This window comes from Hippocampus zosterae, chromosome 15, assembly GCF_025434085.1.
Source record: "Hippocampus zosterae strain Florida chromosome 15, ASM2543408v3, whole genome shotgun sequence".
Taxonomy (NCBI): Eukaryota; Metazoa; Chordata; class Actinopteri; order Syngnathiformes; family Syngnathidae; genus Hippocampus; species Hippocampus zosterae.
In genome coordinates this window covers 19,399,976-19,427,160 of record NC_067465.1, presented here as the reverse complement: position 1 = coordinate 19,427,160, position 27,185 = coordinate 19,399,976, and positions in this window count along the sequence as shown.

The window sequence follows — 27,185 nt, the reverse complement described above, 5'->3', positions numbered from 1 at the left end:
GGGTGCGGGCCGGCCCGGCGGCGATTGCGGCGGGCAGCAGGCCTCTTGGACAGGTTGAGAGATAAAAAAATAATAATTCCCGTGCAGTCTCAATGGCGGGGTGCGGGCCGGGGAATAGGCCTCTTGGCCGGGGTGAATATGTTGGAACGCGGCGCGCGTAAATAGAAGCGGCTGGAGGTACCGGGGGCGAAGCCCGCCCCGGCCCGGAGGCCGAGTTAAAAAAAATAATAATCCCCGTTCAGTCTCAATGGCGGGGTGCGGGCCGGCCCGGCGGCGAGTGCGGCGGGCAGCAGGCCTCTTGGACAGGTTGAGAGATAAAAAAATAATAATTCCCGTGCAGTCTCAATGGCGGGGTGCGGGCCGGGGAATAGGCCTCTTGGCCGGGGTGAATAGTGTTGGAACACGGCCCGCGGAAATAGTAGCGGCTGGAGGTACCGGGGGCGATGCCCGCCCCGGCCCGGCGGCCAAGTTAAAAAAATAAATAATCCCCGTTCAGTCTCAATGGCAGGGTGCGGGCCGGCCCGGCGGCGAGTGCGGCGGGCAGCAGGCCTCTTGGACAGGTTGAGAGATAAAAAAATAATAATTCCCGTTCAGTCTCAATGGCAGGGTGCGGGCCGGCCCGGCGGCGATTGCGGCGGGCAGCAGGCCTCTTGGACAGGTTGAGAGATAAAAAAATAATAATTCCCATGCAGTCTCAATGGCTTGGTGCGGGCCGGGGAATAGGCCTCTTGGCCGGAGTGAATATGTTGGAACGCGGCGCGCGTAAATAGAAGCGGCTGGAGGTACCGGGGGCGAAGCCCGCCCCGGCCGGACGCCAAGTTAAAAAAAATAATAATCCCCGTTCAGTCTCAATGGCGGGGTGCGGGCCGGCCCGGCGGCGAGTGCGGCGGGCAGCAGGCCTCTTGGACAGGTTGAGAGATAAAAAAATAATAATTCCCGTGCAGTCTCAATGGCGGGGTGCGGGCCGGGGAATAGGCCTCTTGGCCGGGGTGAATAGTGTTGGAACACGGCCCGCGGAAATAGAAGCGGCTGGAGGTACCGGGGGCGATGCCCGCCCCGGCCCGGCGGCCAAGTTAAAAAAATAAATAATCCCCGTTCAGTCTCAATGGCAGGGTGCGGGCCGGCCCGGCGGCGATTGCGGCGGGCAGCAGGCCTCTTGGACAGGTTGAGAGATAAAAAAATAATAATTCCCATGCAGTCTCAATGGCGGGGTGCGGGCCGGGGAATAGGCCTCTTGGCCGGGGTGAATAGTGTTGGAACACGGCCCGCGGAAATAGTAGCGGCTGGAGGTACCGGGGGCGATGCCCGCCCCGGGCCGGCGGCCAAGTTAAAAAAATAAATAATCCCCATTCAGTCTCAATGGCAGGGTGCGGGCCGGCCCGGCGGCGATTGCGGCGGGCACCCGGCCTCTTGGACAGGTTGAGAGATATAAAAATAATAATTCCCGTGCAGTCTCAATGGCGGGGTGCGGGCCGGCCCGGCGGACGAGTGTGGCCGGGGAAGAGGCCTCTTGGCCGGGGTGAATATGTTGGAACGCGGCGCGCGTAAATAGAAGCGGCTGGAGGTACCGGGGGCGAAGCCCGCCCCGGCCCGGAGGCCGAGTTAAAAAAAATAATAATCCCCGTTCAGTCTCAATGGCGGGGTGCGAGTGCGGCGGGCAGCAGGCCTCTTGGACAGGTTGAGAGATAAAAAAATAATAATTCCCGTTCAGTCTCAATGGCAGGGTGCGGGCCGGCCCGGCGGCGATTGCGGCGGGCAGCAGGCCTCTTGGACAGGTTGAGAGATAAAAAAATAATAATTCCCATGCAGTCTCAATGGCGGGGTGCGGGCCGGGGAATAGGCCTCTTGGCCGGGGTGAATATGTTGGAACGCGGCGCGCGTAAATAGAAGCGGCTGGAGGTACCGGGGGCGAAGCCCGCCCCGGCCCGGAGGCCGAGTTAAAAAAAATAATAATCCCCGTTCAGTCTCAATGGCGGGGTGCGAGTGCGGCGGGCAGCAGGCCTCTTGGACAGGTTGAGAGATAAAAAAATAATAATTCCCGTTCAGTCTCAATGGCAGGGTGCGGGCCGGCCCGGCGGCGATTGCGGCGGGCAGCAGGCCTCTTGGACAGGTTGAGAGATAAAAAAATAATAATTCCCATGCAGTCTCAATGGCGGGGTGCGGGCCGGGGAATAGGCCTCTTGGCCGGGGTGAATAGTGTTGGAACACGGCCCGCGGAAATAGTAGCGGCTGGAGGTACCGGGGGCGATGCCCGCCCCGGGCCGGCGGCCAAGTTAAAAAAATAAATAATCCCCGTTCAGTCTCAATGGCAGGGTGCGGGCCGGCCCGGCGGCGATTGCGGCGTGCAGCAGGCCTCTTGGACAGGTTGAGAGATAAAAAAATAATAATTCCCGTGCAGTCTCAATGGCGGGGTGCGGGCCGGGGAATAGGCCTCTTGGCCGGGGTGAATAGTGTTGGAACACGGCCCGCGGAAATAGTAGCGGCTGGAGGTACCGGGGGCGATGCCCGCCCCGGCCCGGCGGCCAAGTTAAAAAAATAAATAATCCCCTTCAGTCTCAATGGCAGGGTGCGGGCCGGCCCGGCGGCGATTGCGGCGGGCAGCAGGCCTCTTGGACAGGTTGAGAGATAAAAAAATAATAATTCCCGTGCAGTCTCAATGGCGGGGTGCGGGCCGGGGAATAGGCCTCTTGGCCGGGGTGAATAGTGTTGGAACACGGCCCGCAGAAATAGTAGCGGCTGGAGGTACCGGGGGCGATGCCCGCCCCGGCCCGGCGGCCAAGTTAAAAAAATAAATAATCCCCGTTCAGTCTCAATGGCAGGGTGCGGGCCGGCCCGGCGGCGATTGCGGCGGGCAGCAGGCCTCTTGGACAGGTTGAGAGATAAAAAAATAATAATTCCCATGCAGTCTCAATGGCGGGGTGCGGGCCGGGGAATAGGCCTCTTGGCCGGGGTTAATATGTTGGAACGCGGCGCGCGTAAATAGAAGCGGCTGGAGGTACGGGGGCGAAGCCCGCCCCGGCCCGGACGCCGAGTTAAAAAAAAAAATAATCCCCGTTCAGTCTCAATGGCGGGGTGCGGGCCGGCCCGACGGCGAGTGCGGCGGGCAGCAGGCCTCTTGGACAGGTTGAGAGATAAAAAAATAATAATTCCCGTGCAGTCTCAATGGCGGGGTGCGGGCCGGGGAATAGGCCTCTTGGCCGGGGTGAATAGTGTTGGAACACGGCCCGCGGAAATAGTAGCGGCTGGAGGTACCGGGGGCGATGCCCGCCCCGGCCCGGCGGCCAAGTTAAAAAAATAAATAATCCCCGTTCAGTCTCAATGGCAGGGTGCGGGCCGGCCCGGCGGCGATTGCGGCGGGCAGCAGGCCTCTTGGACAGGTTGAGAGATAAAAAAATAATAATTCCCATGCAGTCTCAATGGCGGGGTGCGGGCCGGGGAATAGGCCTCTTGGCCGGGGTGAATAGTGTTGGAACACGGCCCGCGGAAATAGTAGCGGCTGGAGGTACCGGGGGCGATGCCCGCCCCGGCCCGGCGGCCAAGTTAAAAAAATAAATAATCCCGTTCAGTCTCAATGGCAGGGTGCGGGCCGGCCCGGCGGCGATTGCGGCGGGCAGCAGGCCTCTTGGACAGGTTGAGAGATATAAAAATAATAATTCCCGTGCAGTCTCAATGGCGGGGTGCGGGCCGGCCCGGCGGACGAGTGTGGCCGGGGAAGAGGCCTCTTGGCCGGGGTGAATATGTTGGAACGCGGCGCGCGTAAATAGAAGCGGCTGGAGGTACCGGGGGCGAAGCCCGCCCCGGCCCGGAGGCCGAGTTAAAAAAAATAATAATCCCCGTTCAGTCTCAATGGCGGGGTGCGGGCCGGCCCGGCGGCGAGTGCGGCGGGCAGCAGGCCTCTTGGACAGGTTGAGAGATAAAAAAATAATAATTCCCGTGCAGTCTCAATGGCGGGGTGCGGGCCGGCCCGGCGGACGAGTGTGGCCGGGGAAGAGGCCTCTTGGCCGGGGTGAATATGTTGGAACGCGGCGCGCGTAAATAGAAGCGGCTGGAGGTACCGGGGGCGAAGCCCGCCCCGGCCTCCGGGCCGAGTTAAAAAAAAAAATAATCCCTGTACAGTCTCAATGGCGGGGTGCGGGCCGGCCCGGCGGCGAGTGCGGCGGGCAGCAGGCCTCTTGGACAGGTTGAGAGATAAAAAAATAATAATTCCCGTGCAGTCTCAATGGCGGGGTGCGGGCCGGCCCGGCGGACGAGTGTGGCCGGGGAAGAGGCCTCTTGGCCGGGGTGAATATGTTGGAACGCGGCGCGCGTAAATAGAAGCGGCTGGAGGTACCGGGGGCGAAGCCCGCCCCGGCCCGGAGGCCAGGTTAAAAAAAATAATAATCCCCGTTCAGTCTCAATGGCGGGGTGCGGGCCGGCCCGGCGGCGAGTGCGGCGGGCAGCAGGCCTCTTGGACAGGTTGAGAGATAAAAAAATAATAATTCCCGTTCAGTCTCAATGGCAGGGTGCGGGCCGGCCCGGCGGCGATTGCGGCGGGCAGCAGGCCTCTTGGACAGGTTGAGAGATAAAAAAATAATAATTCCCATGCAGTCTCAATGGCGGGGTGCGGGCCGGGGAATAGGCCTCTTGGCCGGGGTGAATAGTGTTGGAACACGGCCCGCGGAAATAGTAGCGGCTGGAGGTACCGGGGGCGATGCCCGCCCCGGGCCGGCGGCCAAGTTAAAAAAATAAATAATCCCCGTTCAGTCTCAATGGCAGGGTGCGGGCCGGCCCGGCGGCGATTGCGGCGGGCAGCAGGCCTCTTGGACAGGTTGAGAGATAAAAAAATAATAATTCCCGTGCAGTCTCAATGGCGGGGTGCGGGCCGGGGAATAGGCCTCTTGGCCGGGGTGAATAGTGTTGGAACACGGCCCGCGGAAATAGTAGCGGCTGGAGGTACCGGGGGCGATTCCCGCCCCGGCCCGGCGGCCAAGTTAAAAAAATAAATAATCCCCGTTCAGTCTCAATGGCAGGGTGCGGGCCGGCCCGGCGGCGATTGCGGCGGGCAGCAGGCCTCTTGGACAGGTTGAGAGATAAAAAAATAATAATTCCCATGCAGTCTCAATGGCGGGGTGCGGGCCGGGGAATAGGCCTCTTGGCCGGGGTGAATATGTTGGAACGCGGCGCGCGTAAATAGAAGCGGCTGGAGGTACCGGGGGCGAAGCCCGCCCCGGCCCGGAGGCCGAGTTAAAAAAAATAATAATCCCCGTTCAGTCTCAATGGCGGGGTGCGGGCCGGCCCGGCGGCGAGTGCGGCGGGCAGCGGGCCTCTTGGACAGGTTGAGAGATAAAAAAATAATAATTCCCGTGCAGTCTCAATGGCGGGGTGCGGGCCGGCCCGGCGGCGAGTGCGGCGGGCAGCAGGCCTCTTGGACAGGTTGAGAGATAAAAAAATAATAATTCCCGTTCAGTCTCAATGGCAGGGTGCGGGCCGGCCCGGCGGCGATTGCGGCGGGCAGCAGGCCTCTTGGACAGGTTGAGAGATAAAAAAATAATAATTCCCATGCAGTCTCAATGGCGGGGTGCGGGCCGGGGAATAGGCCTCTTGGCCGGGGTGAATAGTGTTGGAACACGGCCCGCGGAAATAGTAGCGGCTGGAGGTACCGGGGGCGATGCCCGCCCCGGGCCGGCGGCCAAGTTAAAAAAATAAATAATCCCCGTTCAGTCTCAATGGCAGGGTGCGGGCCGGCCCGGCGGCGATTGCGGCGGGCAGCAGGCCTCTTGGACAGGTTGAGAGATAAAAAAATAATAATTCCCGTGCAGTCTCAATGGCGGGGTGGGGGCCGGGGAATAGGCCTCTTGGCCGGGGTGAATAGTGTTGGAACACGGCCCGCGGAAATAGTAGCGGCTGGAGGTACCGGGGGCGATTCCCGCCCCGGCCCGGCGGCCAAGTTAAAAAAATAAATAATCCCCGTTCAGTCTCAATGGCAGGGTGCGGGCCGGCCCGGCGGCGATTGCGGCGGGCAGCAGGCCTCTTGGACAGGTTGAGAGATAAAAAAATAATAATTCCCATGCAGTCTCAATGGCGGGGTGCGGGCCGGGGAATAGGCCTCTTGGCCGGGGTGAATATGTTGGAACGCGGCGCGCGTAAATAGAAGCGGCTGGAGGTACCGGGGGCGAAGCCCGCCCCGGCCCGGAGGCCGAGTTAAAAAAAATAATAATCCCCGTTCAGTCTCAATGGCGGGGTGCGGGCCGGCCCGGCGGCGAGTGCGGCGGGCAGCGGGCCTCTTGGACAGGTTGAGAGATAAAAAAATAATAATTCCCGTGCAGTCTCAATGGCGGGGTGCGGGCCGGCCCGGCGGCGAGTGCGGCGGGCAGCAGGCCTCTTGGACAGGTTGAGAGATAAAAAAATAATAATTCCCGTTCAGTCTCAATGGCAGGGTGCGGGCCGGCCCGGCGGCGATTGCGGCGGGCAGCAGGCCTCTTGGACAGGTTGAGAGATAAAAAAATAATAATTCCCATGCAGTCTCAATGGCGGGGTGCGGGCCGGGGAATAGGCCTCTTGGCCGGGGTGAATAGTGTTGGAACACGGCCCGCGGAAATAGTAGCGGCTGGAGGTACCGGGGGCGATGCCCGCCCCGGGCCGGCGGCCAAGTTAAAAAAATAAATAATCCCCGTTCAGTCTCAATGGCAGGGTGCGGGCCGGCCCGGCGGCGATTGCGGCGGGCAGCAGGCCTCTTGGACAGGTTGTGAGATAAAAAAATAATAATTCCCGTGCAGTCTCAATGGCGGGGTGCGGGCCGGGGAATAGGCCTCTTGGCCGGGGTGAATAGTGTTGGAACACGGCCCGCGGAAATAGTAGCGGCTGGAGGTACCGGGGGCGATTCCCGCCCCGGCCCGGCGGCCAAGTTAAAAAAATAAATAATCCCCGTTCAGTCTCAATGGCAGGGTGCGGGCCGGCCCGGCGGCGATTGCGGCGGGCAGCAGGCCTCTTGGACAGGTTGAGAGATAAAAAAATAATAATTCCCATGCAGTCTCAATGGCGGGGTGCGGGCCGGGGAATAGGCCTCTTGGCCGGGGTGAATATGTTGGAACGCGGCGCGCGTAAATAGAAGCGGCTGGAGGTACCGGGGGCGAAGCCCGCCCCGGCCCGGAGGCCGAGTTAAAAAAAATAATAATCCCCGTTCAGTCTCAATGGCGGGGTGCGGGCCGGCCCGGCGGCGAGTGCGGCGGGCAGCGGGCCTCTTGGACAGGTTGAGAGATAAAAAAATAATAATTCCCGTGCAGTCTCAATGGCGGGGTGCGGGCCGGCCCGGCGGCGAGTGCGGTGGGCAGCAGGCCTCTTGGACAGGTTGAGAGATAAAAAAATAATAATTCCCGTTCAGTCTCAATGGCAGGGTGCGGGCCGGCCCGGCGGCGATTGCGGCGGGCAGCAGGCTTCTTGGACAGGTTGAGAGATAAAAAAATAATAATTCCCATGCAGTCTCAATGGCGGGGTGCGGGCCGGGGAATAGGCCTCTTGGCCGGGGTGAATATGTTGGAACGCGGCGCGCGTAAATAGAAGCGGCTGGAGGTACCGGGGGCGAAGCCCGCCCCGGCCCGGAGGCCGAGTTAAAAAAAATAATAATCCCTGTTCAGTCTCAATGGCGGGGTGCGGGCCGGCCCGGCGGCGAGTGCGGCGGGCAGCAGGCCTCTTGGACAGGTTGAGAGATAAAAAAATAATAATTCCCATGCAGTCTCAATGGCGGGGTGCGGGCCGGGGAATAGGCCTCTTGGCCGGGGTGAATAGTGTTGGAACACGGCCCGCGGAAATAGTAGCGGCTGGAGGTACCGGGGGCGATGCCCGCCCCGGCCCGGCGGCCAAGTTAAAAAAATAAATAATCCCCGTTCAGTCTCAATGGCAGGGTGCGGGCCGGCCCGGCGGCGAGTGCGGCGGGCAGCAGGCCTCTTGGACAGGTTGAGAGATAAAAAAATAATAATTCCCGTTCAGTCTCAATGGCATTGTGCGGGCCGGCCCGGCGGCGATTGCGGCGGGCAGCAGGCCTCTTGGACAGGTTGAGAGATAAAAAAATAATAATTCCCATGCAGTCTCAATGGCGGGGTGCGGGCCGGGGAATAGGCCTCTTGGCCGGGGTGAATATGTTGGAACGCGGCGCGCGTAAATAGAAGCGGCTGGAGGTACCGGGGGCGAAGCCCGCCCCGGCCCGGAGGCCGAGTTAAAAAAAATAATAATCCCCGTTCAGTCTCAATGGCGGGGTGCGGGCCGGCCCGGCGGCGAGTGCGGCGGGCAGCAGGCCTCTTGGACAGGTTGAGAGATAAAAAAATAATAATTCCCGTGCAGTCTCAATGGCGGGGTGCGGGCCGGGGAATAGGCCTCTTGGCCGGGGTGAATAGTGTTGGAACACGGCCCGCGGAAATAGTAGCGGCTGGAGGTACCGGGGGCGATGCCCGCCCCGGCCCGGCGGCCAAGTTAAAAAAATAAATAATCCCCGTTCAGTCTCAATGGCAGGGTGCGGGCCGGCCCGGCGGCGATTGCGGCGGGCAGCAGGCCTCTTGGACAGGTTGAGAGATAAAAAAATAATAATTCCCATGCAGTCTCAATGGCGGGGTGCGGGCCGGGGAATAGGCCTCTTGGCCGGGGTGAATAGTGTTGGAACACGGCCCGCGGAAATAGTAGCGGCTGGAGGTACCGGGGGCGATGCCCGCCCCGGGCCGGCGGCCAAGTTAAAAAAATAAATAATCCCCGTTCAGTCTCAATGGCAGGGTGCGGGCCGGCCCGGCGGCGATTGCGGCGGGCAGCAGGCCTCTTGGACAGGTTGAGAGATAAAAAAATAATAATTCCCGTGCAGTCTCAATGGCGGGGTGCGGGCCGGGGAATAGGCCTCTTGGCCGGGTTGAATAGTGTTGGAACACGGCCCGCGGAAATAGTAGCGGCTGGAGGTACCGGGGGCGATGCCCGCCCCGGCCCGGCGGCCAAGTTAAAAAAATAAATAATCCCCGTTCAGTCTCAATGGCAGGGTGCGGGCCGGCCCGGCGGCGATTGCGGCGGGCAGCAGGCCTCTTGGACAGGTTGAGAGATAAAAAAATAATAATTCCCATGCAGTCTCAATGGCGGGGTGCGGGCCGGGGAATAGGCCTCTTGGCCGGGGTGAATAGTGTTGGAACACGGCCCGCGGAAATAGTAGCGGCTGGAGGTACCGGGGGCGATGCCCGCCCCGGCCCGGCGGCCAAGTTAAAAAAATAAATAATCCCCGTTCAGTCTCAATGGCAGGGTGCGGGCCGGCCCGGCGGCGAGTGCGGCGGGCAGCAGGCCTCTTGGACAGGTTGAGAGATAAAAAAATAATAATTCCCGTTCAGTCTCAATGGCAGGGTGCGGGCCGGCCCGGTGGCGATTGCGGCGGGCAGCAGGCCACTTGGACAGGTTGAGAGATAAAAAAATAATAATTCCCATGCAGTCTCAATGGCGGGGTGCGGGCCGGGGAATAGGCCTCTTGGCCGGGGTGAATATGTTGGAACGCGGCGCGCGTAAATAGAAGCGGCTGGAGGTACCGGGGGCGAAGCCCGCCCCGGCCCGGAGGCCGAGTTAAAAAAAATAATAATCCCCGTTCAGTCTCAATGGCGGGGTGCGGGCCGGCCCGGCGGCGAGTGCGGCGGGCAGCAGGCCTCTTGGACAGGTTGAGAGATAAAAAAATAATAATTCCCGTGCAGTCTCAATGGCGGGGTGCGGGCCGGGGAATAGGCCTCTTGGCCGGGGTGAATAGTGTTGGAACACGGCCCGCGGAAATAGTAGCGGCTGGAGGTACCGGGGGCGATGCCCGCCCCGGCCCGGCGGCCAAGTTAAAAAAATAAATAATCCCCGTTCAGTCTCAATGGCAGGGTGCGGGCCGGCCCGGCGGCGATTGCGGCGGGCAGCAGGCCTCTTGGACAGGTTGAGAGATAAAAAAATAATAATTCCCGTGCAGTCTCAATGGCGGGGTGCGGGCCGGGGAATAGGCCTCTTGGCCGGGGTGAATAGTGTTGGAACACGGCCCGCGGAAATAGTAGCGGCTGGAGGTACCGGGGGCGATGCCCGCCCCGGGCCGGCGGCCAAGTTAAAAAAATAAATAATCCCCGTTCAGTCTCAATGGCAGGGTGCGGGCCGGCCCGGCGGCGAGTGCGGTGGGCAGCAGGCCTCTTGGACAGGTTGAGAGATAAAAAAATAATAATTCCCGTTCAGTCTCAATGGCAGGGTGCGGGCCGGCCCGGCGGCGAGTGCGGCGGGCAGCAGGCCTCTTGGACAGGTTGAGAGATAAAAAAATAATAATTCCCGTGCAGTCTCAATGGCGGGGTGCGGGCCGGGGAATAGGCCTCTTGGCCGGGGTGAATATGTTGGAACGCGGCGCGCGTAAATAGAAGCGGCTGGAGGTACCGGGGGCGAAGCCCGCCCCGGCCCGGACGCCGAGTTAAAAAAAATAATAATCCCCGTTCAGTCTCAATGGCGGGGTGCGGGCCGGCCCGGCGGCGAGTGCGGCGGGCAGCAGGCCTCTTGGACAGGTTGAGAGATAAAAAAATAATAATTCCCGTGCAGTCTCAATGGCGGGGTGCGGGCCGGGGAATAGGCCTCTTGGCCGGGGTGAATAGTGTTGGAACACGGCCCGCGGAAATAGTAGCGGCTGGAGGTACCGGGGGCGATGCCCGCCCCGGCCCGGCGGCCAAGTTAAAAAAATAAATAATCCCCGTTCAGTCTCAATGGCAGGGTGCGGGCCGGCCCGGCGGCGATTGCGGCGGGCAGCAGGCCTCTTGGACAGGTTGAGAGATAAAAAAATAATAATTCCCATGCAGTCTCAATGGCGGGGTGCGGGCCGGGGAATAGGCCTCTTGGCCGGGGTGAATAGTGTTGGAACACGGCCCGCGGAAATAGTAGCGGCTGGAGGTACCGGGGGCGATGCCCGCCCCGGCCCGGCGGCCAAGTTAAAAAAATAAATAATCCCCGTTCAGTCTCAATGGCAGGGTGCGGGCCGGCCCGGCGGCGAGTGCGGCGGGCAGCAGGCCTCTTGGACAGGTTGAGAGATAAAAAAATAATAATTCCCGTTCAGTCTCAATGGCAGGGTGCGGGCCGGCCCGGCGGCGATTGCGGCGGGCAGCAGGCCTCTTGGACAGGTTGAGAGATAAAAAAATAATAATTCCCATGCAGTCTCAATGGAGGGGTGCGGGCCGGGGAATAGGCCTCTTGGCCGGGGTGAATATGTTGGAACGCGGCGCGCGTAAATAGAAGCGGCTGGAGGTACCGGGGGCGAAGCCCGCCCCGGCCCGGAGGCCGAGTTAAAAAAAAAAATAATCCCCGTTCAGTCTCAATGGCGGGGTGCGGGCCGGCCCGGCGGCGAGTGCGGCGGGCAGCAGGCCTCTTGGACAGGTTGGGAGATAAAAAAATAATAATTCCCGTGCAGTCTCAATGGCGGGGTGCGGGCCGGGGAATAGGCCTCTTGGCCGGGGTGAATAGTGTTGGAACACGGCCCGCGGAAATAGTAGCGGCTGGAGGTACCGGGGGCGATGCCCGCCCCGGCCCGGCGGCCAAGTTAAAAAAATAAATAATCCCCGTTCAGTCTCAATGGCAGGGTGCGGGCCGGCCCGGCGGCGATTGCGGCGGGCAGCAGGCCTCTTGGACAGGTTGAGAGATAAAAAAATAATAATTCCCGTGCAGTCTCAATGGCGGGGTGCGGGCCGGGGAATAGGCCTCTTGGCCGGGGTGAATAGTGTTGGAACACGGCCCGCGGAAATAGTAGCGGCTGGAGGTACCGGGGGCGATGCCCGCCCCGGGCCGGCGGCCAAGTTAAAAAAATAAATAATCCCCGTTCAGTCTCAATGGCAGGGTGCGGGCCGGCCCGGCGGCGAGTGCGGCGGGCAGCAGGCCTCTTGGACAGGTTGAGAGATAAAAAAATAATAATTCCCGTTCAGTCTCAATGGCAGGGTGCGGGCCGGCCCGGCGGCGATTGCGGCGGGCAGCAGGCCTCTTGGACAGGTTGAGAGATAAAAAAATAATAATTCCCATTCAGTCTCAATGGCGGGGTGCGGGCCGGGGAATAGGCCTCTTGGCCGGGGTGAATATGTTGGAACGCGGCGCGCGTAAATAGAAGCGGCTGGAGGTACCGGGGGCGAAGCCCGCCCCGGCCCGGAGGCCGAGTTAAAAAAAATAATAATCCCCGTTCAGTCTCAATGGCGGGGTGCGGGGCCGGCCCGGCGGCGAGTGCGGCGGGCAGCAGGCCTCTTGGACAGGTTGAGAGATAAAAAAATAATAATTCCCGTGCAGTCTCAATGGCGGGGTGCGGGCCGGGGAATAGGCCTCTTGGCCGGGGTGAATAGTGTTGGCACACGGCCCGCGGAAATATTAGCGGCTGGAGGTACCGGGGGCGATGCCCGCCCCGGCCCGGCGGCCAAGTTAAAAAAATAAATAATCCCCGTTCAGTCTCAATGGCAGGGTGCGGGCCGGCCCGGCGGCGATTGCGGCGGGCAGCAGGCCTCTTGGACAGGTTGAGAGATAAAAAAATAATAATTCCCGTGCAGTCTCAATGGCGGGGTGCGGGCCGGGGAATAGGCCTCTTGGCCGGGGTGAATAGTGTTGGAACACGGCCCGCGGAAATAGTAGCGGCTGGAGGTACCGGGGGCGATGCCCGCCCCGGGCCGGCGGCCAAGTTAAAAAAATAAATAATCCCCGTTCAGTCTCAATGGCAGGGTGCGGGCCGGCCCGGCGGCGAGTGCGGCGGGCAGCAGGCCTCTTGGACAGGTTGAGAGATAAAAAAATAATAATTCCCGTTCAGTCTCAATGGCAGGGTGCGGGCCGGCCCGGCGGCGATTGCGGCGGGCAGCAGGCCTCTTGGACAGGTTGAGAGATAAAAAAATAATAATTCCCATGCAGTCTCAATGGCGGGGTGCGGGCCGGGGAATAGGCCTCTTGGCCGGGGTGAATATGTTGGAACGCGGCGCGCGTAAATAGAAGCGGCTGGAGGTACCGGGGGCGAAGCCCGCCCCGGCCCGGACGCCGAGTTAAAAAAAATAATAATCCCCGTTCAGTCTCAATGGCGGGGTGCGGGCCGGCCCGGCGGCGAGTGCGGCGGGCAGCAGGCCTCTTGGACAGGTTGAGAGATAAAAAAATAATAATTCCCGTGCAGTCTCAATGGCGGGGTGCTGGCCGGGGAATAGGCCTCTTGGCCGGGGTGAATAGTGTTGGAACACGGCCCGCGGAAATAGTAGCGGCTGGAGGTACCGGGGGCGATGCCCGCCCCGGCCCGGCGGCCAAGTTAAAAAAATAAATAATCCCCGTTCAGTCTCAATGGCAGGGTGCGGGCCGGCCCGGCGGCGATTGCGGCGGGCAGCAGGCCTCTTGGACAGGTTGAGAGATAAAAAAATAATAATTCCCATGCAGTCTCAATGGCGGGGTGCGGGCCGGGGAATAGGCCTCTTGGCCGGGGTGAATAGTGTTGGAACACGGCCCGCGGAAATAGTAGCGGCTGGAGGTACCGGGGGCGATGCCCGCCCCGGGCCGGCGGCCAAGTTAAAAAAATAAATAATCCCCGTTCAGTCTCAATGGCAGGGTGCGGGCCGGCCCGGCGGCGAGTGCGGTGGGCAGCAGGCCTCTTGGACAGGTTGAGAGATAAAAAAATAATAATTCCCGTTCAGTCTCAATGGCAGGGTGCGGGCCGGCCCGGCGGCGATTGCGGCGGGCAGCAGGCCTCTTGGACAGGTTGAGAGATAAAAAAATAATAATTCCCGTGCAGTCTCAATGGCGGGGTGCGGGCCGGGGAATAGGCCTCTTGGCCGGGGTGAATAGTGTTGGAACACGGCCCGCGGAAATAGTAGCGGCTGGAGGTACCGGGGGCGATGCCCGCCCCGGCCCGGCGGCCAAGTTAAAAAAATAAATAATCCCCGTTCAGTCTCAATGGCAGGGTGCGGGCCGGCCCGGCGGCGAGTGCGGCGGGCAGCAGGCCTCTTGGACAGGTTGAGAGATAAAAAAATAATAATTCCCGTTCAGTCTCAATGGCAGGGTGCGGGCCGGCCCGGCGGCGATTGCGGCGGGCAGCAGGCCTCTTGGACAGGTTGAGAGATAAAAAAATAATAATTCCCATGCAGTCTCAATGGCGGGGTGCGGGCCGGGGAATAGGCCTCTTGGCCGGGGTGAATATGTTGGAACGCGGCGCGCGTAAATAGAAGCGGCTGGAGGTACCGGGGGCGAAGCCCGCCCCGGCCCGGAGGCCGAGTTAAAAAAAATAATAATCCCCGTTCAGTCTCAATGGCGGGGTGCGGGCCGGCCCGGCGGCGAGTGCGGCGGGCAGCAGGCCTCTTGGACAGGTTGAGAGATAAAAAAATAATAATTCCCGTGCAGTCTCAATGGCGGGGTGCGGGCCGGGGAATAGGCCTCTTGGCCGGGGTGAATAGTGTTGGAACACGGCCCGCGGAAATAGTAGCGGCTGGAGGTACCGGGGGCGATGCCCGCCCCGGCCCGGCGGCCAAGTTAAAAAAATAAATAATCCCCGTTCAGTCTCAATGGCAGGGTGCGGGCCGGCCCGGCGGCGAGTGCGGCGGGCAGCAGGCCTCTTGGACAGGTTGAGAGATAAAAAAATAATAATTCCCGTTCAGTCTCAATGGCAGGGTGCGGGCCGGCCCGGCGGCGATTGCGGCGGGCAGCAGGCCTCTTGGACAGGTTGAGAGATAAAAAAATAATAATTCCCATGCAGTCTCAATGGCTTGGTGCGGGCCGGGGAATAGGCCTCTTGGCCGGGGTGAATAGTGTTGGAACACGGCCCGCGGAAATAGTAGCGGCTGGAGGTACCGGGGGCGATGCCCGCCCCGGGCCGGCGGCCAAGTTAAAAAAATAAATAATCCCCGTTCAGTCTCAATGGCAGGGTGCGGGCCGGCCCGGCGGCGATTGCGGCGTGCAGCAGGCCTCTTGGACAGGTTGAGAGATAAAAAAATAATAATTCCCGTGCAGTCTCAATGGCGGGGTGCGGGCCGGGGAATAGGCCTCTTGGCCGGGGTGAATAGTGTTGGAACACGGCCCGCGGAAATAGTAGCGGCTGGAGGTACCGGGGGCGATGCCCGCGGCCAAGTTAAAAAAATAAATAATCCCCTTCAGTCTCAATGGCAGGGTGCGGGCCGGCCCGGCGGCGATTGCGGCGGGCAGCAGGCCTCTTGGACAGGTTGAGAGATAAAAAAATAATAATTCCCGTGCAGTCTCAATGGCGGGGTGCGGGCCGGGGAATAGGCCTCTTGGCCGGGGTGAATAGTGTTGGAACACGGCCCGCAGAAATAGTAGCGGCTGGAGGTACCGGGGGCGATGCCCGCCCCGGCCCGGCGGCCAAGTTAAAAAAATAAATAATCCCCGTTCAGTCTCAATGGCAGGGTGCGGGCCGGCCCGGCGGCGATTGCGGCGGGCAGCAGGCCTCTTGGACAGGTTGAGAGATAAAAAAATAATAATTCCCATGCAGTCTCAATGGCGGGGTGCGGGCCGGGGAATAGGCCTCTTGGCCGGGGTGAATATGTTGGAACGCGGCGCGCGTAAATAGAAGCGGCTGGAGGTACCGGGGGCGAAGCCCGCCCCGGCCCGGACGCCGAGTTAAAAAAAAAAATAATCCCCGTTCAGTCTCAATGGCGGGGTGCGGGCCGGCCCGACGGCGAGTGCGGCGGGCAGCAGGCCTCTTGGACAGGTTGAGAGATAAAAAAATAATAATTCCCGTGCAGTCTCAATGGCGGGGTGCGGGCCGGGGAATAGGCCTCTTGGCCGGGGTGAATAGTGTTGGAACACGGCCCGCGGAAATAGTAGCGGCTGGAGGTACCGGGGGCGATGCCCGCCCCGGCCCGGCGGCCAAGTTAAAAAAATAAATAATCCCCGTTCAGTCTCAATGGCAGGGTGCGGGCCGGCCCGGCGGCGATTGCGGCGGGCAGCAGGCCTCTTGGACAGGTTGAGAGATAAAAAAATAATAATTCCCATGCAGTCTCAATGGCGGGGTGCGGGCCGGGGAATAGGCCTCTTGGCCGGGGTGAATAGTGTTGGAACACGGCCCGCGGAAATAGTAGCGGCTGGAGGTACCGGGGGCGATGCCCGCCCCGGCCCGGCGGCCAAGTTAAAAAAATAAATAATCCCGTTCAGTCTCAATGGCAGGGTGCGGGCCGGCCCGGCGGCGATTGCGGCGGGCAGCAGGCCTCTTGGACAGGTTGAGAGATATAAAAATAATAATTCCCGTGCAGTCTCAATGGCGGGGTGCGGGCCGGCCCGGCGGACGAGTGTGGCCGGGGAAGAGGCCTCTTGGCCGGGGTGAATATGTTGGAACGCGGCGCGCGTAAATAGAAGCGGCTGGAGGTACCGGGGGCGAAGCCCGCCCCGGCCCGGAGGCCGAGTTAAAAAAAATAATAATCCCCGTTCAGTCTCAATGGCGGGGTGCGGGCCGGCCCGGCGGCGAGTGCGGCGGGCAGCAGGCCTCTTGGACAGGTTGAGAGATAAAAAAATAATAATTCCCGTGCAGTCTCAATGGCGGGGTGCGGGCCGGCCCGGCGGACGAGTGTGGCCGGGGAAGAGGCCTCTTGGCCGGGGTGAATATGTTGGAACGCGGCGCGCGTAAATAGAAGCGGCTGGAGGTACCGGGGGCGAAGCCCGCCCCGGCCCGGAGGCCGAGTTAAAAAAAAAAATAATCCCTGTACAGTCTCAATGGCGGGGTGCGGGCCGGCCCGGCGGCGATTGCGGCGGGCAGCAGGCCTCTTGGACAGGTTGAGAGATAAAAAAAATAATAATTCCCGTTCAGTCTCAATGGCAGGGTGCGGGCCGGCCCGGCGGCGATTGCGGCGGGCAGCAGGCCTCTTGGACAGGTTGAGAGATAAAAAAATAATAATTCCCATGCAGTCTCAATGGCGGGGTGCGGGCCGGGGAATAGGCCTCTTGGCCGGGGTGAATAGTGTTGGAACACGGCCCGCGGAAATAGTAGCGGCTGGAGGTACCGGGGGCGATGCCCGCCCCGGGCCGGCGGCCAAGTTAAAAAAATAAATAATCCCCGTTCAGTCTCAATGGCAGGGTGCGGGCCGGCCCGGCGGCGATTGCGGCGGGCAGCAGGCCTCTTGGACAGGTTGAGAGATAAAAAAATAATAATTCCCGTGCAGTCTCAATGGCGGGGTGCGGGCCGGGGAATAGGCCTCTTGGCCGGGGTGAATAGTGTTGGAACACGGCCCGCGGAAATAGTAGCGGCTGGAGGTACCGGGGGCGATTCCCGCCCCGGCCCGGCGGCCAAGTTAAAAAAATAAATAATCCCCGTTCAGTCTCAATGGCAGGGTGCGGGCCGGCCCGGCGGCGATTGCGGCGGGCAGCAGGCCTCTTGGACAGGTTGAGAGATAAAAAAATAATAATTCCCATGCAGTCTCAATGGCGGGGTGCGGGCCGGGGAATAGGCCTCTTGGCCGGGGTGAATATGTTGGAACGCGGCGCGCGTAAATAGAAGCGGCTGGAGGTACCGGGGGCGAAGCCCGCCCCGGCCCGGAGGCCGAGTTAAAAAAAATAATAATCCCCGTTCAGTCTCAATGGCGGGGTGCGGGCCGGCCCGGCGGCGAGTGCGGCGGGCAGCGGGCCTCTTGGACAGGTTGAGAGATAAAAAAATAATAATTCCCGTGCAGTCTCAATGGCGGGGTGCGGGCCGGCCCGGCGGCGAGTGCGGCGGGCAGCAGGCCTCTTGGACAGGTTGAGAGATAAAAAAATAATAATTCCCGTTCAGTCTCAATGGCAGGGTGCGGGCCGGCCCGGCGGCGATTGCGGCGGGCAGCAGGCCTCTTGGACAGGTTGAGAGATAAAAAAATAATAATTCCCATGCAGTCTCAATGGCGGGGTGCGGGCCGGGGAATAGGCCTCTTGGCCGGGGTGAATAGTGTTGGAACACGGCCCGCGGAAATAGTAGCGGCTGGAGGTACCGGGGGCGATGCCCGCCCCGGGCCGGCGGCCAAGTTAAAAAAATAAATAATCCCCGTTCAGTCTCAATGGCAGGGTGCGGGCCGGCCCGGCGGCGATTGCGGCGGGCAGCAGGCCTCTTGGACAGGTTGAGAGATAAAAAAATAATAATTCCCGTGCAGTCTCAATGGCGGGGTGGGGGCCGGGGAATAGGCCTCTTGGCCGGGGTGAATAGTGTTGGAACACGGCCCGCGGAAATAGTAGCGGCTGGAGGTACCGGGGGCGATTCCCGCCCCGGCCCGGCGGCCAAGTTAAAAAAATAAATAATCCCCGTTCAGTCTCAATGGCAGGGTGCGGGCCGGCCCGGCGGCGATTGCGGCGGGCAGCAGGCCTCTTGGACAGGTTGAGAGATAAAAAAATAATAATTCCCATGCAGTCTCAATGGCGGGGTGCGGGCCGGGGAATAGGCCTCTTGGCCGGGGTGAATATGTTGGAACGCGGCGCGCGTAAATAGAAGCGGCTGGAGGTACCGGGGGCGAAGCCCGCCCCGGCCCGGAGGCCGAGTTAAAAAAAATAATAATCCCCGTTCAGTCTCAATGGCGGGGTGCGGGCCGGCCCGGCGGCGAGTGCGGCGGGCAGCGGGCCTCTTGGACAGGTTGAGAGATAAAAAAATAATAATTCCCGTGCAGTCTCAATGGCGGGGTGCGGGCCGGCCCGGCGGCGAGTGCGGCGGGCAGCAGGCCTCTTGGACAGGTTGAGAGATAAAAAAATAATAATTCCCGTTCAGTCTCAATGGCAGGGTGCGGGCCGGCCCGGCGGCGATTGCGGCGGGCAGCAGGCCTCTTGGACAGGTTGAGAGATAAAAAAATAATAATTCCCATGCAGTCTCAATGGCGGGGTGCGGGCCGGGGAATAGGCCTCTTGGCCGGGGTAAATAGTGTTGGAACACGGCCCGCGGAAATAGTAGCGGCTGGAGGTACCGGGGGCGATGCCCGCCCCGGGCCGGCGGCCAAGTTAAAAAAATAAATAATCCCCGTTCAGTCTCAATGGCAGGGTGCGGGCCGGCCCGGCGGCGATTGCGGCGGGCAGCAGGCCTCTTGGACAGGTTGAGAGATAAAAAAATAATAATTCCCGTGCAGTCTCAATGGCGGGGTGCGGGCCGGGGAATAGGCCTCTTGGCCGGGGTGAATAGTGTTGGAACACGGCCCGCGGAAATAGTAGCGGCTGGAGGTACCGGGGGCGATTCCCGCCCCGGCCCGGCGGCCAAGTTAAAAAAATAAATAATCCCCGTTCAGTCTCAATGGCAGGGTGCGGGCCGGCCCGGCGGCGATTGCGGCGGGCAGCAGGCCTCTTGGACAGGTTGAGAGATAAAAAAATAATAATTCCCATGCAGTCTCAATGGCGGGGTGCGGGCCGGGGAATAGGCCTCTTGGCCGGGGTGAATATGTTGGAACGCGGCGCGCGTAAATAGAAGCGGCTGGAGGTACCGGGGGCGAAGCCCGCCCCGGCCCGGAGGCCGAGTTAAAAAAAATAATAATCCCCGTTCAGTCTCAATGGCGGGGTGCGGGCCGGCCCGGCGGCGAGTGCGGCGGGCAGCGGGCCTCTTGGACAGGTTGAGAGATAAAAAAATAATAATTCCCGTGCAGTCTCAATGGCGGGGTGCGGGCCGGCCCGGCGGCGAGTGCGGCGGGCAGCAGGCCTCTTGGACAGGTTGAGAGATAAAAAAATAATAATTCCCGTTCAGTCTCAATGGCAGGGTGCGGGCCGGCCCGGCGGCGATTGCGGCGGGCAGCAGGCTTCTTGGACAGGTTGAGAGATAAAAAAATAATAATTCCCATGCAGTCTCAATGGCGGGGTGCGGGCCGGGGAATAGGCCTCTTGGCCGGGGTGAATATGTTGGAACGCGGCGCGCGTAAATAGAAGCGGCTGGAGGTACCGGGGGCGAAGCCCGCCCCGGCCCGGAGGCCGAGTTAAAAAAAATAATAATCCCCGTTCAGTCTCAATGGCGGGGTGCGGGCCGGCCCGGCGGCGAGTGCGGCGGGCAGCAGGCCTCTTGGACAGGTTGAGAGATAAAAAAATAATAATTCCCATGCAGTCTCAATGGCGGGGTGCGGGCCGGGGAATAGGCCTCTTGGCCGGGGTGAATAGTGTTGGAACACGGCCCGCGGAAATAGTAGCGGCTGGAGGTACCGGGGGCGATGCCCGCCCCGGCCCGGCGGCCAAGTTAAAAAAATAAATAATCCCCGTTCAGTCTCAATGGCAGGGTGCGGGCCGGCCCGGCGGCGAGTGCGGCGGGCAGCAGGCCTCTTGGACAGGTTGAGAGATAAAAAAATAATAATTCCCGTTCAGTCTCAATGGCAGGGTGCGGGCCGGCCCGGCGGCGATTGCGGCGGGCAGCAGGCCTCTTGGACAGGTTGAGAGATAAAAAAATAATAATTCCCATGCAGTCTCAATGGCGGGGTGCGGGCCGGGGAATAGGCCTCTTGGCCGGGGTGAATATGTTGGAACGCGGCGCGCGTAAATAGAAGCGGCTGGAGGTACCGGGGGCGAAGCCCGCCCCGGCCCGGAGGCCGAGTTAAAAAAAATAATAATCCCCGTTCAGTCTCAATGGCGGGGTGCGGGCCGGCCCGGCGGCGAGTGCGGCGGGCAGCAGGCCTCTTGGACAGGTTGAGAGATAAAAAAATAATAATTCCCGTGCAGTCTCAATGGCGGGGTGCGGGCCGGGGAATAGGCCTCTTGGCCGGGGTGAATAGTGTTGGAACACGGCCCGCGGAAATACTAGCGGCTGGAGGTACCGGGGGCGATGCCCGCCCCGGCCCGGCGGCCAAGTTAAAAAAATAAATAATCCCCGTTCAGTCTGAATGGCAGGGTGCGGGCCGGCCCGGCGGCGATTGCGGCGGGCAGCAGGCCTCTTGGACAGGTTGAGAGATAAAAAAATAATAATTCCCATGCAGTCTCAATGGCGGGGTGCGGGCCGGGGAATAGGCCTCTTGGCCGGGGTGAATAGTGTTGGAACACGGCCCGCGGAAATAGTAGCGGCTGGAGGTACCGGGGGCGATGCCCGCCCCGGGCCGGCGGCCAAGTTAAAAAAATAAATAATCCCCGTTCAGTCTCAATGGCAGGGTGCGGGCCGGCCCGGCGGCGATTGCGGCGGGCAGCAGGCCTCTTGGACAGGTTGAGAGATAAAAAAATAATAATTCCCGTGCAGTCTCAATGGCGGGGTGCGGGCCGGGGAATAGGCCTCTTGGCCGGGGTGAATAGTGTTGGAACACGGCCCGCGGAAATAGTAGCGGCTGGAGGTACCGGGGGCGATGCCCGCCCCGGCCCGGCGGCCAAGTTAAAAAAATAAATAATCCCCGTTCAGTCTCAATGGCAGGGTGCGGGCCGGCCCGGCGGCGATTGCGGCGGGCAGCAGGCCTCTTGGACAGGTTGAGAGATAAAAAAAATAATAATTCCCATGCAGTCTCAATGGCGGGGTGCGGGCCGGGGAATAGGCCTCTTGGCCGGGGTGAATAGTGTTGGAACACGGCCCGCGGAAATAGTAGCGGCTGGAGGTACCGGGGGCGATGCCCGCCCCGGCCCGGCGGCCAAGTCAAAAAAATAAATAATCCCCGTTCAGTCTCAATGGCAGGGTGCGGGCCGGCCCGGCGGCGAGTGCGGCGGGCAGCAGGCCTCTTGGACAGGTTGAGAGATAAAAAAATAATAATTCCCGTTCAGTCTCAATGGCAGGGTGCGGGCCGGCCCGGCGGCGATTGCGGCGGGCAGCAGGCCTCTTGGACAGGTTGAGAGATAAAAAAATAATAATTCCCATGCAGTCTCAATGGCGGGGTGCGGGCCGGGGAATAGGCCTCTTGGCCGGGGTGAATATGTTGGAACGCGGCGCGCGTAAATAGAAGCGGCTGGAGGTACCGGGGGCGAAGCCCGCCCCGGCCCGGACGCCGAGTTAAAAAAAATAATAATCCCCGTTCAGTCTCAATGGCGGGGTGCGGGCCGGCCCGGCGGCGAGTGCGGCGGGCAGCAGGCCTCTTGGACAGGTTGAGAGATAAAAAAATAATAATTCCCGTGCAGTCTCAATGGCGGGGTGCGGGCCGGGGAATAGGCCTCTTGGCCGGGGTGAATAGTGTTGGAACACGGCCCGCGGAAATAGTAGCGGCTGGAGGTACCGGGGGCGATGCCCGCCCCGGGCCGGCGGCCAAGTTAAAAAAATAAATAATCCCCGTTCAGTCTCAATGGCAGGGTGCGGGCCGGCCCGGCGGCGATTGCGGCGGGCAGCAGGCCTCTTGGACAGGTTGAGAGATAAAAAAATAATAATTCCCGTGCAGTCTCAATGGCGGGGTGCGGGCCGGGGAATAGGCCTCTTGGCCGGGTTGAATAGTGTTGGAACACGGCCCGCGGAAATAGTAGCGGCTGGAGGTACCGGGGGCGATGCCCGCCCCGGCCCGGCGGCCAAGTTAAAAAAATAAATAATCCCCGTTCAGTCTCAATGGCAGGGTGCGGGCCGGCCCGGCGGCGATTGCGGCGGGCAGCAGGCCTCTTGGACAGGTTGAGAGATAAAAAAATAATAATTCCCATGCAGTCTCAATGGCGGGGTGCGGGCCGGGGAATAGGCCTCTTGGCCGGGGTGAATAGTGTTGGAACACGGCCCGCGGAAATAGTAGCGGCTGGAGGTACCGGGGGCGATGCCCGCCCCGGCCCGGCGGCCAAGTTAAAAAAATAAATAATCCCCGTTCAGTCTCAATGGCAGGGTGCGGGCCGGCCCGGCGGCGAGTGCGGCGGGCAGCAGGCCTCTTGGACAGGTTGAGAGATAAAAAAATAATAATTCCCGTTCAGTCTCAATGGCAGGGTGCGGGCCGGCCCGGTGGCGATTGCGGCGGGCAGCAGGCCACTTGGACAGGTTGAGAGATAAAAAAATAATAATTCCCATGCAGTCTCAATGGCGGGGTGCGGGCCGGGGAATAGGCCTCTTGGCCGGGGTGAATATGTTGGAACGCGGCGCGCGTAAATAGAAGCGGCTGGAGGTACCGGGGGCGAAGCCCGCCCCGGCCCGGAGGCCGAGTTAAAAAAAATAATAATCCCCGTTCAGTCTCAATGGCGGGGTGCGGGCCGGCCCGGCGGCGAGTGCGGCGGGCAGCAGGCCTCTTGGACAGGTTGAGAGATAAAAAAATAATAATTCCCGTGCAGTCTCAATGGCGGGGTGCGGGCCGGGGAATAGGCCTCTTGGCCGGGGTGAATAGTGTTGGAACACGGCCCGCGGAAATAGTAGCGGCTGGAGGTACCGGGGGCGATGCCCGCCCCGGCCCGGCGGCCAAGTTAAAAAAATAAATAATCCCCGTTCAGTCTCAATGGCAGGGTGCGGGCCGGCCCGGCGGCGATTGCGGCGGGCAGCAGGCCTCTTGGACAGGTTGAGAGATAAAAAAATAATAATTCCCGTGCAGTCTCAATGGCGGGGTGCGGGCCGGGGAATAGGCCTCTTGGCCGGGGTGAATAGTGTTGGAACACGGCCCGCGGAAATAGTAGCGGCTGGAGGTACCGGGGGCGATGCCCGCCCCGGGCTGGCGGCCAAGTTAAAAAAATAAATAATCCCCGTTCAGTCTCAATGGCAGGGTGCGGGCCGGCCCGGCGGCGAGTGCGGTGGGCAGCAGGCCTCTTGGACAGGTTGAGAGATAAAAAAATAATAATTCCCGTTCAGTCTCAATGGCAGGGTGCGGGCCGGCCCGGCGGCGAGTGCGGCGGGCAGCAGGCCTCTTGGACAGGTTGAGAGATAAAAAAATAATAATTCCCGTGCAGTCTCAATGGCGGGGTGCGGGCCGGGGAATAGGCCTCTTGGCCGGGGTGAATATGTTGGAACGCGGCGCGCGTAAATAGAAGCGGCTGGAGGTACCGGGGGCGAAGCCCGCCCCGGCCCGGACGCCGAGTTAAAAAAAATAATAATCCCCGTTCAGTCTCAATGGCGGGGTGCGGGCCGGCCCGGCGGCGAGTGCGGCGGGCAGCAGGCCTCTTGGACAGGTTGAGAGATAAAAAAATAATAATTCCCGTGCAGTCTCAATGGCGGGGTGCGGGCCGGGGAATAGGCCTCTTGGCCGGGGTGAATAGTGTTGGAACACGGCCCGCGGAAATAGTAGCGGCTGGAGGTACCGGGGGCGATGCCCGCCCCGGGCCGGCGGCCAAGTTAAAAAAATAAATAATCCCCGTTCAGTCTCAATGGCAGGGTGCGGGCCGGCCCGGCGGCGATTGCGGCGGGCAGCAGGCCTCTTGGACAGGTTGAGAGATAAAAAAATAATAATTCCCGTGCAGTCTCAATGGCGGGGTGCGGGCCGGGGAATAGGCCTCTTGGCCGGGTTGAATAGTGTTGGAACACGGCCCGCGGAAATAGTAGCGGCTGGAGGTACCGGGGGCGATGCCCGCCCCGGCCCGGCGGCCAAGTTAAAAAAATAAATAATCCCCGTTCAGTCTCAATGGCAGGGTGCGGGCCGGCCCGGCGGCGATTGCGGCGGGCAGCAGGCCTCTTGGACAGGTTGAGAGATAAAAAAATAATAATTCCCATGCAGTCTCAATGGCGGGGTGCGGGCCGGGGAATAGGCCTCTTGGCCGGGGTGAATAGTGTTGGAACACGGCCCGCGGAAATAGTAGCGGCTGGAGGTACCGGGGGCGATGCCCGCCCCGGCCCGGCGGCCAAGTTAAAAAAATAAATAATCCCCGTTCAGTCTCAATGGCAGGGTGCGGGCCGGCCCGGCGGCGAGTGCGGCGGGCAGCAGGCCTCTTGGACAGGTTGAGAGATAAAAAAATAATAATTCCCGTTCAGTCTCAATGGCAGGGTGCGGGCCGGCCCGGTGGCGATTGCGGCGGGCAGCAGGCCACTTGGACAGGTTGAGAGATAAAAAAATAATAATTCCCATGCAGTCTCAATGGCGGGGTGCGGGCCGGGGAATAGGCCTCTTGGCCGGGGTGAATATGTTGGAACGCGGCGCGCGTAAATAGAAGCGGCTGGAGGTACCGGGGGCGAAGCCCGCCCCGGCCCGGAGGCCGAGTTAAAAAAAATAATAATCCCCGTTCAGTCTCAATGGCGGGGTGCGGGCCGGCCCGGCGGCGAGTGCGGCGGGCAGCAGGCCTCTTGGACAGGTTGAGAGATAAAAAAATAATAATTCCCGTGCAGTCTCAATGGCGGGGTGCGGGCCGGGGAATAGGCCTCTTGGCCGGGGTGAATAGTGTTGGAACCCGGCCCGCGGAAATAGTAGCGGCTGGAGGTACCGGGGGCGATGCCCGCCCCGGCCCGGCGGCCAAGTTAAAAAAATAAATAATCCCCGTTCAGTCTCAATGGCAGGGTGCGGGCCGGCCCGGCGGCGATTGCGGCGGGCAGCAGGCCTCTTGGACAGGTTGAGAGATAAAAAAATAATAATTCCCGTGCAGTCTCAATGGCGGGGTGCGGGCCGGGGAATAGGCCTCTTGGCCGGGGTGAATAGTGTTGGAACACGGCCCGCGGAAATAGTAGCGGCTGGAGGTACCGGGGGCGATGCCCGCCCCGGGCCGGCGGCCAAGTTAAAAAAATAAATAATCCCGTTCAGTCTCAATGGCAGGGTGCGGGCCGGCCCGGCGGCGAGTGCGGTGGGCAGCAGGCCTCTTGGACAGGTTGAGAGATAAAAAAATAATAATTCCCGTTCAGTCTCAATGGCAGGGTGCGGGCCGGCCCGGCGGCGAGTGCGGCGGGCAGCAGGCCTCTTGGACAGGTTGAGAGATAAAAAAATAATAATTCCCGTGCAGTCTCAATGGCGGGGTGCGGGCCGGGGAATAGGCCTCTTGGCCGGGGTGAATAGTGTTGGAACACGGCCAGCGGAAATAGTAGCGGCTGGAGGTACCGGGGGCGATGCCCGCCCCGGCCCGGCGGCCAAGTTAAAAAAATAAATAATCCCCGTTCAGTCTCAATGGCAGGGTGCGGGCCGGCCCGGCGGCGATTGCGGCGGGCAGCAGGCCTCTTGGACAGGTTGAGAGATAAAAAAATAATAATTCCCGTGCAGTCTCAATGGCGGGGTGCGGGCCGGGGAATAGGCCTCTTGGCCGGGGTGAATAGTGTTGGAACACGGCCCGCGGAAATAGTAGCGGCTGGAGGTACCGGGGGCGATGCCCGCCCCGGCCCGGCGGCCAAGTTAAAAAAATAAATAATCCCCGTTCAGTCTCAATGGCAGGGTGCGGGCCGGCCCGGCGGCGAGTGCGGCGGGCAGCAGGCCTCTTGGACAGGTTGAGAGATAAAAAAATAATAATTCCCGTTCAGTCTCAATGGCAGGGTGCGGGCCGGCCCGGCGGCGATTGCGGCGGGCAGCAGGCCTCTTGGACAGGTTGAGAGATAAAAAAATAATAATTCCCATGCAGTCTCAATGGCGGGGTGCGGGCCGGGGAATAGGCCTCTTGGCCGGGGTGAATATGTTGGAACGCGGCGCGCGTAAATAGAAGCGGCTGGAGGTACCGGGGGCGAAGCCCGCCCCGGCCGGACGCCGAGTTAAAAAAAATAATAATCCCCGTTCAGTCTCAATGGCGGGGTGCGGGCCGGCCCGGCGGCGAGTGCGGCGGGCAGCAGGCCTCTTGGACAGGTTGAGAGATAAAAAAATAATAATTCCCGTGCAGTCTCAATGGCGGGGTGCGGGCCGGGGAATAGGCCTCTTGGCCGGGGTGAATAGTGTTGGAACACGGCCCGCGGAAATAGAAGCGGCTGGAGGTACCGGGGGCGATGCCCGCCCCGGCCCGGCGGCCAAGTTAAAAAAATAAATAATCCCCGTTCAGTCTCAATGGCAGGGTGCGGGCCGGCCCGGCGGCGATTGCGGCGGGCAGCAGGCCTCTTGGACAGGTTGAGAGATAAAAAAATAATAATTCCCATGCAGTCTCAATGGCGGGGTGCGGGCCGGGGAATAGGCCTCTTGGCCGGGGTGAATAGTGTTGGAACACGGCCCGCGGAAATAGTAGCGGCTGGAGGTACCGGGGGCGATGCCCGCCACGGGCCGGCGGCCAAGTTAAAAAAATAAATAATCCCCATTCAGTCTCAATGGCAGGGTGCGGGCCGGCCCGGCGGCGATTGCGGCGGGCACCCGGCCTCTTGGACAGGTTGAGAGATATAAAAATAATAATTCCCGTGCAGTCTCAATGGCGGGGTGCGGGCCGGCCCGGCGGACGAGTGTGGCCGGGGAAGAGGCCTCTTGGCCGGGGTGAATATGTTGGAACGCGGCGCGCGTAAATAGAAGCGGCTGGAGGTACCGGGGGCGAAGCCCGCCCCGGCCCGGAGGCCGAGTTAAAAAAAATAATAATCCCCGTTCAGTCTCAATGGCGGG